General features: G+C 40.9%; 2 non-coding genes across 2 annotated transcripts; both read left to right on the forward strand.

Annotated features, from left to right (window-relative positions):
• The first annotated feature begins 1,650 nt into the window (after positions 1–1,650).
• On the forward strand, positions 1,651–1,722 carry Trnah-gug. Its single transcript has one exon. It is a non-coding gene; the product is annotated as a tRNA-His (tRNA).
• Positions 1,723–11,971: 10,249 nt separating this feature from the next.
• Trnah-gug lies at positions 11,972–12,043 on the forward strand. Its single transcript has one exon. It is a non-coding gene; the product is annotated as a tRNA-His (tRNA).
• Positions 12,044–12,443: the final 400 nt, after the last annotated feature.

Below are 12,443 nucleotides of genomic sequence, written 5' to 3' on the forward strand. Positions count from 1 at the left end.
GGAGAATCGGCCACTGGCCCAACAGGCGAGGCATCCTGTGGTGGCTCGGAAACGATGTCATCACCACTAGGAAGCACCCCGTACCTGTTGGAAAGGGGTAAGGCAGCCGCCACGCGGCCAGATCCCACCTTCGCCTTTCGGCCAGGCACGCGCGAGCCCACCACTGTCCGCCATTCACCCTGGAGTGATGGCTGACCGGTAAGATGCTCACTGCCGGAAGACGCAGCGACATCAGGGGTTCCATGTGATTCCAAGGCCACCGAAGTAGGCATAGGTCTCACCACAGTTGCCCCAACGCCACTACGAGCCGACGCCTGCGCCTCGAGCTCGATGAGCCTAACAGACAAAGCCTCCACCTGCCCCCGAAGAGTGGCCAATTCTCCTTGCGTCCGCTCACAACAACCACAGTCCCTACACATGACTATGTTTACCCTACTCTATACGGTGACAAATTCCCAAGATAATCTTCTGATGAGCTACTCTGATAATCAAGAAACACTCACTGAAATACGAGACGCGAAAACTACGCTAGGTTTTCCCAGAAAAACTATTTAAAAGGTAAGCGCAGCAAATAAGTACAAAAACGCTTTATACTTTTGTTGGGTTCCTTTTGTTCTGTTTTCGGAAAATATGTAGCATTGAATTATACATGGTCGCTATAGGGACATTAGTACCGGTATTACTAAGTCTTGGTGTTTATCTAATATTAATCAAAGGCCACTTCATATTCTCTTCAATTATTTTCACAGCCTGGAGCCACTTACGAATTTATCAGGTTTTCATATTCAAACTGCATGTGATTACGTGGACTTTATCTAAATTCGTAACTGATGCGACCACAACTAACAGAATACGTTCTGCCTTCAGTGGGATCTTTACTCAGGTAAGCTGACATCGGCAGGTGATACAGTGCGATGCGTGACCACTAGCTTGTGGCACAGGGTTTCACAAAATTGACATTTGGGTAATACTCCCGTTTTCTGTTAAACATTTATTATTTGTTTGCGTGCCTATAACAGTGATCATGGGGGTAGTTCTGAGCAGCTGAGAACTAGACAAGTGCCGATGCTCAGTATGTGGAGAGTGCCGATAGTGATGAAATCTTCTTACGAATAAGTGTTGGACTCTACAGAATTTTCAGGCTGTCTGAGCAAGTTCGAACCTGCTCGTCGAAATTTTTCGTTATTTAAAAACTACGAATGTTTTCCTTACTTCTGAATATCTCGCCAGGAGAAGTCAGGTGGCGTTATTTCTCATTCATAAGCGAGAATTTTGTAAACGAATGTGGAAATTTTCGGTGCATTAACGCTGACGTCATACCAGTTACGTATGTGATTAGATTTAGACAGGATTTGGAGGCTTTCAATGTAAGGGGGCGGATTGAATCGGCACTACGTAACAGTTGCCGTACTAATTTTCCTCTCTCTTTATGTTTTTAAAGCGCGTTTTGGAAACAACTCACTTAGGGAAAATGGAAAGGCAACACTGTCAGCCGCATTCTGTGACGCTCTGCCTGTCCACCAGTGCTGGTGCTGAGAAAGCGCCGTGGCTCACCAGAGAACTGCTCGTGACGTCACAGCCACAGTCAATGGTCCTTCAGCGTCTGCAGAAAAACGGCTTGTATCCTACTCGAGGACTTCGGTGTTGCCTGCCGTGATAGTCTAGTGGTTAGGACATTGCGTTGTGGCCGCAAGAACCCAGGTTCGAATCCTGGTCACGGCATTGGGATGATATTTTTATTTAAATATCTAGACAACTAACAACTTCTCTCACTTGTTATCGACAACAAAAGTATGTTGCACCCCGCTTAAGTCCCAGTGAATTTTTATCGGCATCAGTGGCTTCCCCGTTATCTTCTGTTGAATAACGGGTAAAAAGTGGGAATGCCTTCCAAAAGTTACTGTGAAGCTCGCTACCAGTTTCGGCATCTACAGCAATCTACTACATTGCAATTCAGACACCTAAAATTACTCTCTGAGTTGAGTTACTGATCGACTAATTTCTCAGTTTACAATTTACCCCTGTCACCAAAGATACCCTACTCACGTTGTAGTTGCAGTGGCAGACAGAGTTTTTCAACGTGTAAAAAATGATATGAAGCATATATAATGACGAAATGTCACTTTTATGGAGAACCAAACACAATACTATTTAATGTCCGTACTGTCTGTGTTGAGACAGATACGATACCTAATTTCATCTGTTCCTGTTCTACAAATGATCCCTCTGGTTTGCTGTGCTATCATCTGAAGTACCTTCTGCCCAGATTATATTAAAATCAGGGGAATCCGTGTGTAATGTTCGTGTTATCATCAAGGTAGTGAAATATCACCAGTCTCACCAGTCTGACTTCTACTGCCGCACTGTGCGGGTGTACTGCGTTTACATCACTGCTGGTGCTGTCCGAGCGCGGTTGCTGGTGAGTTCAACACCGTAGCGCGTTCACAATTACTCACATCTTCTAACTGTAGAAACTGGTAATTGTGGAATCTCTCTAAAGAAGGATAACTTGCAGTTTCCGTTTTATAATGTCTTCCTAAGACCTAATTCCTTTGAAGTTGAGAGATTCATGGAGGAGCTAGTAAAGTTAACAGGTGCTGACATCACTGCAGTGCGCCAATCGATTTGTAGCAGTGCTGTTTTCCTCATGTTAAAGAATGCTGAGAAATGTGATCTAGTTGTTGAATTCTGTGGATGTAGTGTAAGGCTTAAACATTCTGATGGCAATACTGGTTAGGGTAAAGTAACGCATGCTGGTTTTGCTGTTCGAACAATTAGTGTTTTTGAACTTCCGCTGGAAATAACTGTCGAGCACATTAATAGTGTATTGAGGCCTCACGGAACTATTATAAGAAACGTCGCCGAAACGTGCTCCGCCGCTCATAAATTTCACGTTGTCGGTGATGTGCAGCGTATCAAAATCGATAGGGTCAATACCGTCTTATGTCAGTAATTTCGGGTATAAAGCTCTTATGATATATGAGGGGCAACAAAGAACGTGCGCTTGCTGTATTGTGCTGGACGTGTTCTCGCTCAGTACACGCAAAGACTCGTGACGCAGTTACCGACAGGTGAGGCACCAGTTCCAAACACTATGCCGCAGCTGCCGCTGACATGGTGATAGGAGGCTGTAGATAATTTCACGGGATTTTCTCTAGTGTTTGAATGTCATGAACACATAATTGGCTTCGTACTGTTTGAAATTATAAGGTGCGGTTTCAGCAGAGATGCTGTGTCGCCTGGATGTTTGCTCGGACCGTCTCTGCTTTGCAAGGTGTACCGGTGGTGCTGCGTATTTTAAATCATGCGATGAGGAGACACAATAGTCGGCAGTGGTATATATGTCATGAGTAGTAGTAAGATATAGGCCGAATCACATAGTTGCAGTTATATTCTGAGAAGTAGAGTTAGTTGATGTAATGATTAATTATTTGTGATGAGGAAAGAGATTGAAGCATTTTTAGAAGGATCATTTAATATATTTATTTAGATGACTCATAGAGGAGGATTTAATTTGAGGTAATTTATTTCAGATTTTGTACTTTGATGTACCTTGTAGTTAAGCATTATTGGTTGAGACATTGAGTGTAAGGAAAGATGAACACCCATCCACAATGCCCAATTTGAATTTGTGGCTAAGAGTAACTGTTGAATATTTAATTTCATTTTTACGAGCCGCATTTTTAAAAAGATCTAATTTGATGTTGAAGACTACTTAGTTTGTCCACTCAAGAACTGTAATTTTTGTGTATTAATGTTTAAGAACCAAAGACACAATTTTTCAAAATAGAACTTCTCTAATCAGGAAATTAATTATATTTGATGATATAAATTATCCCTAGTCATTGCCGGCATCCTAAGACCACGCCAAAGTATGAGTTATAATCTTCACCTTTTTTAAAAAGGCAGCGCCCTGCAGCAGACACATCTCACTAGTTAGTTGTAGCTCAGAAAATGTGACCACTTTCAAAAAAGCAATGTGACGGGTTTTCCATTATGCAACAGGTAAGAAAAATTAAGTAATAAAAAAGGAAACATTGAGTTTTTCCAGGGCCAATATACCACTTCAAAATTTTAATGATTCACAATGTTGAATTCAGACAGTATTCTTGCCATTACGAATGTTCAAACAGACAGGGAACTAGGTAGGCATCTTCGTATGATTTCTCGCACTCAAATTTTGCAGAATATTCTCGCCATCGAATTCTTATGTTCAATGGCTACGAATTCTAGTGTTGAAACTTAGACTACCAGCAAGCAAACTTTTAATCAACAATCGTAGTATTTATTTTAAGATAACATTCACAAGTAAGGATAAAGCGCCACGGAATTTTTTTGTGAAGTCAGATAAGTGCACTGGTTCTATCCTTTTTTTCTTCTTCTGTGGCGTGTTTCAAAAAGGAAAACGTTTGCGGTCGATTACGCATCAATCAGTCTGTAGTATAAGATGGTAAAGAATGTCAGGTTGGGCCCCACCACACGCGACTTATTGAACGTTAGACATTTTTCTGTTTTCACGGCAATGTGACCAACGTGTTTAGTCCAACTGAAGCCCCGCCCAGTAGCTTTACGGTTGTCCGAATATTTAATGTGAATGGTCCCTTGCTAAAAGTATTTGTGGGTTATGATCAATGTTTTCGTGTAAAGAGGACCATAGAAGGTTCGGAAGATAATGGAATAAGACAGATACTCAAGGATCAGTCAGATAATAGATAACCTCGTACATTAGTTATCCTTGAACAACATAGCCGTAAGGAAACATATGAGGTATATAAGCAAGCATCATTACGAATTGGAGTACACGAATTACAGGGTCAGGTATATTGCATAAGAGGTTTAGATTAGCAACTTTAGGTACTCTCTTCAGCACTGAGAAGGATTCATATGAACTGTTATTTGGATGTCTGATGTAAACTGTTCTACGACGTCAATAATTTAGTTAAAAACGAAGACAGATATGTGGAACACGTATATAGTTTAACTTTTTCGAAAATACGAAAACGTCAATAGGATCATAAGCACACGACATATCCAAGAATACGTTTGTAAATAGTCAGGGGTGCCGCTTCCTTTCCGAAAGCCATACTGTGGTAATGGCAGATTTGTACTATTTTTCTATCGCCACACACAGCTTCAGAAAGCATTCAAAGTCTTTGCTCAATATGATAATAGTGATAGTGGACGATATACATCTGCTATTGAAGGATCGTTATCGAGATTTGCTAAAGGCACTACAATTTCTGTTGTTCATTGTGCAGGAATTCCGCTTTCTGTCTACATTGTACGAAAAATAGCCACAGCACGTTTTTTTATATACCGCTGGGAAGTTGCATATCATAGGGTAATTTATTGGATAGACTCCAGGTGCCTTGTCAGTAGAATACGTGTAATCTCTAATCCTTGCATTACAAACGGTTTATTCACGGATCAGCCAGAATGTTATGATCACCTACCTAACCGCCGGTACGACGATATTGCAGTTCCGAATTACGATGCAGTGTTCCTTCCGACAGGAACGAATACAAGCTGTCATATTTCGTCAACCACGTTGATACAAGCTAAACGATTCGCAATAGAGAGTACCAATATTGAGATATAATTTAAGGTATCGATTATAGAAGCGAAGTCGATCGCAACACTGCTCAGCAGACACTTTCATTCCACACTAACTTGATATTACGTAAATTCCTGTTTCAAGACATGTTTCTAACATCAACACAACAATGCTCACTGTTCATGATTACGTAGATACCAAATGAATGTTCTGATACTATATTTTCAGATCTCTGTAACAATACTGTAACCAGATGAATTCATTATCACGTATTTTGCTACCATAAACCGAGTAGAGGGTAGTAGCATTCACTGGGGATCTTGTCCTCTGCCTAATTACACGTATGGAGAAAGGAATCGACAGTGCAGCATCAAAATCCTGTTAAACGGTGTTTTCGGATACATCAATCATTCAAGTTATGTTGGCGAACAAACGATCATGCTTTACTCATTAAGTGTAATGGACAGCAAATACATCTGATGAATTAATATAAACGAAATTATTTTTCGCTATCCACAACTATGGAAATATGGGTGTCAAACGGAATCTAAGTCGATTTCCGGAATCAGCACAACAAATGCTTTAAGGCGAGACACTTCACACAACATTTTACAATAATTTCAAATTACCTAAAAATTACATTTATTTTATTTTACTGAGAGGGCAGAAAGAATTGTGAATGGAATATATGGCTCAAATATTATTGCTACCACTTTTACATCCAAACAGATCTATTTTGCAAGTGACTGTCTCTTTTGTGTTCGAAGTAACAGTAATGAAAATATTGCTTGTCCCTGGTAACCTTACTTCCCCTGGGAAGATGAGGAGGGAGATTGAGAGACACCAACAGCAGTTGTTGGTAAGTTGTCATTGGGGAATGTCGTGTGACTTCCCATTTGTGTAGTTTTCTGTGCTTGTCTGTAAAAATGAAATAGGCAACTCTGAAACAATATGTGTGAACTGTGATGTCTGTGAACAGTGTGAACGACGTTTATCAACAAACCATGTAGCTTGAACTAATGTTTCGATTTGTTTATTAATAATTGGAACATAGCACAAGTCGGTTCTAGGCGCTACAGTCTGGAGTCGCGCGACCGCTACGGTCGCAGGTTCGAATCCTACCTCGTGCATGGATGTGTGTGATGTCCTTAGGTTAGTTAGGTTTAAGTAGTTCTAACTTCTAGGGGACTGATGACCTCAGAAGTTAAGTCCCATAGTGTTCAGAGCCATTTGAACCATGGCATAAGTCAACTCAGGGACCCGTCTTCTAGAAGGAGATGTAGCCATTTTAAATACATCGTTGTAATCGGTGATATCTATTACCTGTCTCTGTGCCGTCATTATAATTTATGGGGGCTCAGAGTTTAATCATTTTTGAGATGCAATGATAGGAAACGTCACAACCTATACAACTAATATAGCTGCTACTGCGGTGAAAAAAAGGCTGTAACAAAAAGAAGACACCACGTAAGAGTTTGTGTGCCTGATAAGAGGTTTACACATCCTGGACCTATAAAGTATGCTGCACCTTCTGGAAACAGTAAGTAATTCTCTTTTTTTATCTAACTTTGTAAAAATTGTAGCTACGTTACGTTATAGTATATCACCATATAACACTCCAGTGTACTCTTAACAGGACTAGTGGTAGCCTGAATACAAAAAATATTAACTAATTTGGCATCTGAAGGTGAGCCCACCCCCCTAAACGGCACGAAATGCATCGTGTATTAAAATAAAAAACACCATTAGTGGCCGAATGAGTTTAATTTTCTTTTTTAACTAAGTAATAAAATCACGGCAGCGACGCTGATAACAATGGGCACAGTTAATGTTTATGTACCTACTACGAACTTCCATAACAACATCGTCGACCGAGATTGTTTGCTTTCGTTGTTACCAGAGCTCGCTTGAAATATACTCACAGAAAAGCTATTAAAATGTGGGCCGCTATACAGAATTCCGTTTTCATTAACCGTAATGGGAATATAGTTCACTCAGTGCTGTCTCTGCTATCCTCTTTTACGCATTTTTCGAAAGTTTTAAGTCAAGTCAGTGTCGCTTTACAGTATGTTTGCCTCTGAAGTTTCAAGTTCACCTGCGTACTCCAGTGTTTAAAACATTCTGATACACCAGTGTGCCATTTTCTCCCGCTGGATGACACACTATTGGGTTTCCTGCATCCTCCGCTAAGCTCAATGTAGATAGGCTGTCACTGGTTAGGGTTCACGTTTTGGTGTGTGACTCAGTCCTACGGAGTGTCTCGCGAAGTCCGAAACTTCATATGGCTTCATATTAACTGTGATAAGTTTAGAGACAATCTGTACGAGTCAGTGCTTTAATAGTATTCCGGTAACTCGATCGACAGCAAACACCTGGAACAGCGGTAAGACACTCTTCCCACATACTGAAAGTGATTAAGGTGTCCGTGATTTTAATACTCAAAAACAATGAGAAACGAGAATATAATAATATTGGATTTTTTAAAACCTAATGTTATGAAATGGTATTTGTTGTGTATTAACTTCACTGCGCAGCAAATTCATACACGTGCAAACCATCAGCATGATGTTTATGTATGTAAAACCAAAACGCGGTACAAAGGTTTGACAGTATTGAAACTTTTGGTACAGTATTGCTATGCAGAGAATTCGCAAACAGTCCGTGGTGTTCCAGTTTAGTGAATTTCGATTCAAATGTCTCTGAGCACTGTGGGACTCAACTGCTGAGGTCATAAGTCCCCTAGAACTTTTCCTGGTCATTCGGTGTCTGTAATCTAAGCCTGAAGGGCGTTATGTTATCGTGGTTACTGATGATGTTAGTAACCGTGCTAGCTAACGGTTCAATTGGCTCTAAGCACTATGGGACTGAGGTCATCAGTCCCCTAGAACTTAGAACTACTTAAACCTAACTAACCTAAGGACAACACACACATCCATGCCCGAGGCAGGATTCGAACCTGCGACCGTAGCGGTCACGCGGTTCCAAACTGGAGCGCCTAGAACCGCACGGCCACTCCGGCCGGCAGTGAATTTCGTTAATTATTTATAACTGTATGTTATAATTTCTATCAGAAACACCAATGATTATTAAAATTAACAATTCCGAACGCCCCTCCTCCGCTTCGCTTGGGCAGATCTAAGTATCTACGACCGGACGACTTTTTATAATAAGAAGTGACATACACAAAACTTATCCGCCAGGTTAGCCGAGAGCGCTAATGCGCTGCTTCCTGGACTCGGGTAGGCGCACCGACCCCGAATCGAATCCGCCTGGCGGATTACCGACGCCGATCGGTGTGCCGGCCAGCCTGGATGTGGTTCTTAGGTGGTTTTCCACATCCTGCCAGGTGAATACCGGGCTGGTCCCCACGTTCCGCCTCAGTTACGCGACTCGCAGACATCTGAATACGTTCGCACTATTCCATGAATTACACTAGTCGCAGACAGCAGGGGTACACTAATTCCGTCCCGGGGGGTACGTGGTGGCGGGGGGAAGGGCATCCGGCCACCCCTTCATCATAACCTTGCCAAATCCGTTCCTAACAATGCCGACCCTGTGTCAGCGCGGGACATGGCACCAGTGAAAGAAAGAAAGAGAGAAAGAAAGAGACATACACAAAACTTCCTCGTCAATCAGTCTGTCTATTACTGAAAACCACAGCAAGATCCTTACAGTAGTTACCGATATTAGACTTCACATACAGGCAGAAAAACATGGCGTGAGAGTTTATATTATGTATAGATACTGACAAACTTCGGTGTTCTCTAGAGTTTTGGCGGCTTCTCACTTTACTACTTTTCTCGCCAGATGGCCCCACCTCTGTACTGACTAGCTTTTAAATTCCATCATTGCCACGAATGTAACTCGAAATGCCAGTTAAATACAGAACAGATAAAAAGGAATATATGAAACACTTATCATTAATTATTGATAATGAATTATATACACAGACTTTCTATGAGAATTAATCTATTTATTAGTGGAAAATATATCAAAACCTCGACAGAACTTCCTGAGATTAGCTCGAACATGCAGGCAAAAACCTTGTTTGGGATTATAATTTATAGTATCGACGGAAGGAACTGCTTTACTTCCTGTTTTACACTATTTTGTTGCAGATATTGAGAGGGATGTGTGAAGGAATGAGGAAGTTTATGGATTTAATGCGAGCAACATTTCTAGAAATCAGTCGAATCACCATCCATCTTTTCAGTGAAAACTGCGCCAGTCACACGGAAATCAATAATGAGATTTGATTTTGATTGATATGAACTTGCTGTCTTGGATGGGCTTACGTAACTAACAGTATCACATGTGTACACCCATGCACACTGAGCAGTACAGTTTGTTTAACGTCAAACGTACACCTTGGGCATTGTTGTATGATTCATTTGTCATTTGTAGTCGACCACTATTAAATTATGATGCTAACAACGCCATCTATTGCTACATTTTGTAACTATTTATTTTTCTTCTGCCATACGTTTTCCCCGCTTTCTAATAACATTCCGTCTCAATTTGACGTCATTCTGACCAGTTGTGTTATTTATACAGTGGTTTGAAAGTGTAATTATAATCACCCTATATATGTGGTCCAGAAAAGTTTCATTTATAAGATGCAGACGCTTACTTCTTCTAAAGGGGAAGCTAAAGCCGAAATATGTAACATAATATTTTGTATAGAAGTTAAGTTTTACGTTAAAAAAAAGTATATTATTGCCGAAGGGAGTACCAAAATTTGTCAGTGTTATGGGTCCTGTGCGAGTTTAAGCTGGCACTGATAAGGGACAAGTATTTTGGTGCACACATTATGGTACATACATCGTAAATAAACCACCAAAATGGTTGCAAGCTGTCAGTTTGAGAGTGGTTTCACATATATTATCTTTGTGCTAATGTTTTGATTTAGATTGTTCATGAGTCCCATAGTGCTCAGAGCCATTTTAAATTGTGCATGCGGACGGAGATGAAACATGTTCTTTTCCGCTGAGTGCTGGGGTTAGATGCATAGGTCTCATCATGTGGACTATGCCTTCAACTTTCAAGGTTCTGCTTGTTAACTTAAGATGTCTACCGTTTTTTGTTTACTGAAAAGGCAATTTCTGAGCTGCTACACGTGATTATCAGCTCTGTACATGTGCTTTCCGTGTGATCAAGGTTAAACCTGTTGGTAAAGTCGGGCACATTTTTCCATCTTCAAGGATCAATATAAGTCTGTCATTGATTTATCCACTTGTATAGGTCATTGCTCACGTTATTATTCCTCTTATTTACTGTAAATACGGGAATATAAGGTGTTCTAGGGTTCCCTTTGTTCTCTTGTTTGAAGTAATGTGGTACTGTATTACATATGTTTCCTATGGGGACATATGTAACAGCATTACTAACTTGTTGTGTTTGTCTAATTAATAACAGTCAATAGCTATTTCATATTCTCTTTAATTATCTTACATCTCGAAGACACTTATGAATTTATCACGTTTTCGTGTTCCAACTGCATGTGATTACATGTTCTTTATCTGAATTCGTAGCTGATGCGACCACAACTCACAGAATGCGTTCTTCCTTCAGTGGAATCTTCATTCAGATAAGCTGACATCGGTAGATTATACATTGCAGTGCTGGATTTACTAACTTATGGCACAAGGACATTTGAGTAATATTCCCGTTTTCTGCGTAAGATTTATTATTTCTTTTGCTTGCCTATTCAGTAAGTATGGGGGTAGTTCTGAGCTGCTAAGAACTTGACACGTGCTGATACTCAGAATCTGGAGAGTGACGATTGTGATAAAATCTTCTTACGAATAAATGTTGCACTCTAGAATATGGAGTCTACACTTCCATTGCACGCATTTTCTCTGTAAGAAAGGGCGCAATACGTTTGTAAGCTGTGTTAGCAAGTTTGGACGTGTTGGTCGTAATTTTGCAGTACTTACAAGCTTGTTGAAGTCCCCTCGAATTTCTCGTGGCGCTGTGTTTTCCCTACTTCCGAATGTGTCACCAGCAAGTCAGATGGCGTTATTTCTCACTCAAAAGTGAATATTTTCTGTACGAAGAAGGATATTTTCAGGGTATTAATATTGAGGTCGTACCAGTAAGTGATTAAATTTAGACAGGATTAAGAGGCTTTCAATGTAAGGGAGCGGGTTGAAGCGGCACTGCGTAACCATTGCCGTATTAATTTTCTTCTTTCTTTATGTTTTTAAAGTGCATTTTGGAAACAACTCACTTAGGGAAATTGGAAAGGCAACGCTGTCAGCCGCATCCTGTGACGCTCTGCCCGTCCACCAGTGCTGGTCCGGAGAAAGCACCGCGGCTCACCAGAGAACTGCTCGTGACGTCACAGCCACGGTCTGTGGTCCTACTGCGTCTGCAGAAAAACCGCTTGTACCCTACTCCAGAGCTTAGGTGTTGCCTGCTGTGATAGTCTAGTGGTTAGGACATTGCGTTGTGGCCGCAAGAACCCAGGTTCGAATCCTGGTCACGGCACTGGGGTGATATTTTTATTTAAATATCTAGACAGCTAACAATTTCTCTCACTAGTTATCGGCGAGAAAAGTATGTTGCATCCCGCTTACGTTTAAATGAATTTTTATCGGCGTCAGTGGCTTCCCCGTTATTTTCTCTTGAATAACGGGTAAATAGATGGAACGCCTTCCAAATGTCACTGTTATGCTCACCGCCAGTCTCGGCAACTTCAGTGATGTACTACATTGCAATTCAGACACCGAAAATTGCTATCTGAATCGGGTGCCTGATCTACTAATTGCTTATTTTACTACTTATCCCTGTCACCACAGAAGAGAGACCATCCCCATGTTCTAGTTGCAGTGGCAAACAACAAGTTTGTCAAAGTATAAAAAATGGTGCAAAGTATATGTAATGACGA

This window comes from Schistocerca americana, chromosome 2 (assembly GCF_021461395.2).
Source record: "Schistocerca americana isolate TAMUIC-IGC-003095 chromosome 2, iqSchAmer2.1, whole genome shotgun sequence".
Lineage (NCBI taxonomy): Eukaryota > Metazoa > Arthropoda > Insecta > Orthoptera > Acrididae > Schistocerca > Schistocerca americana.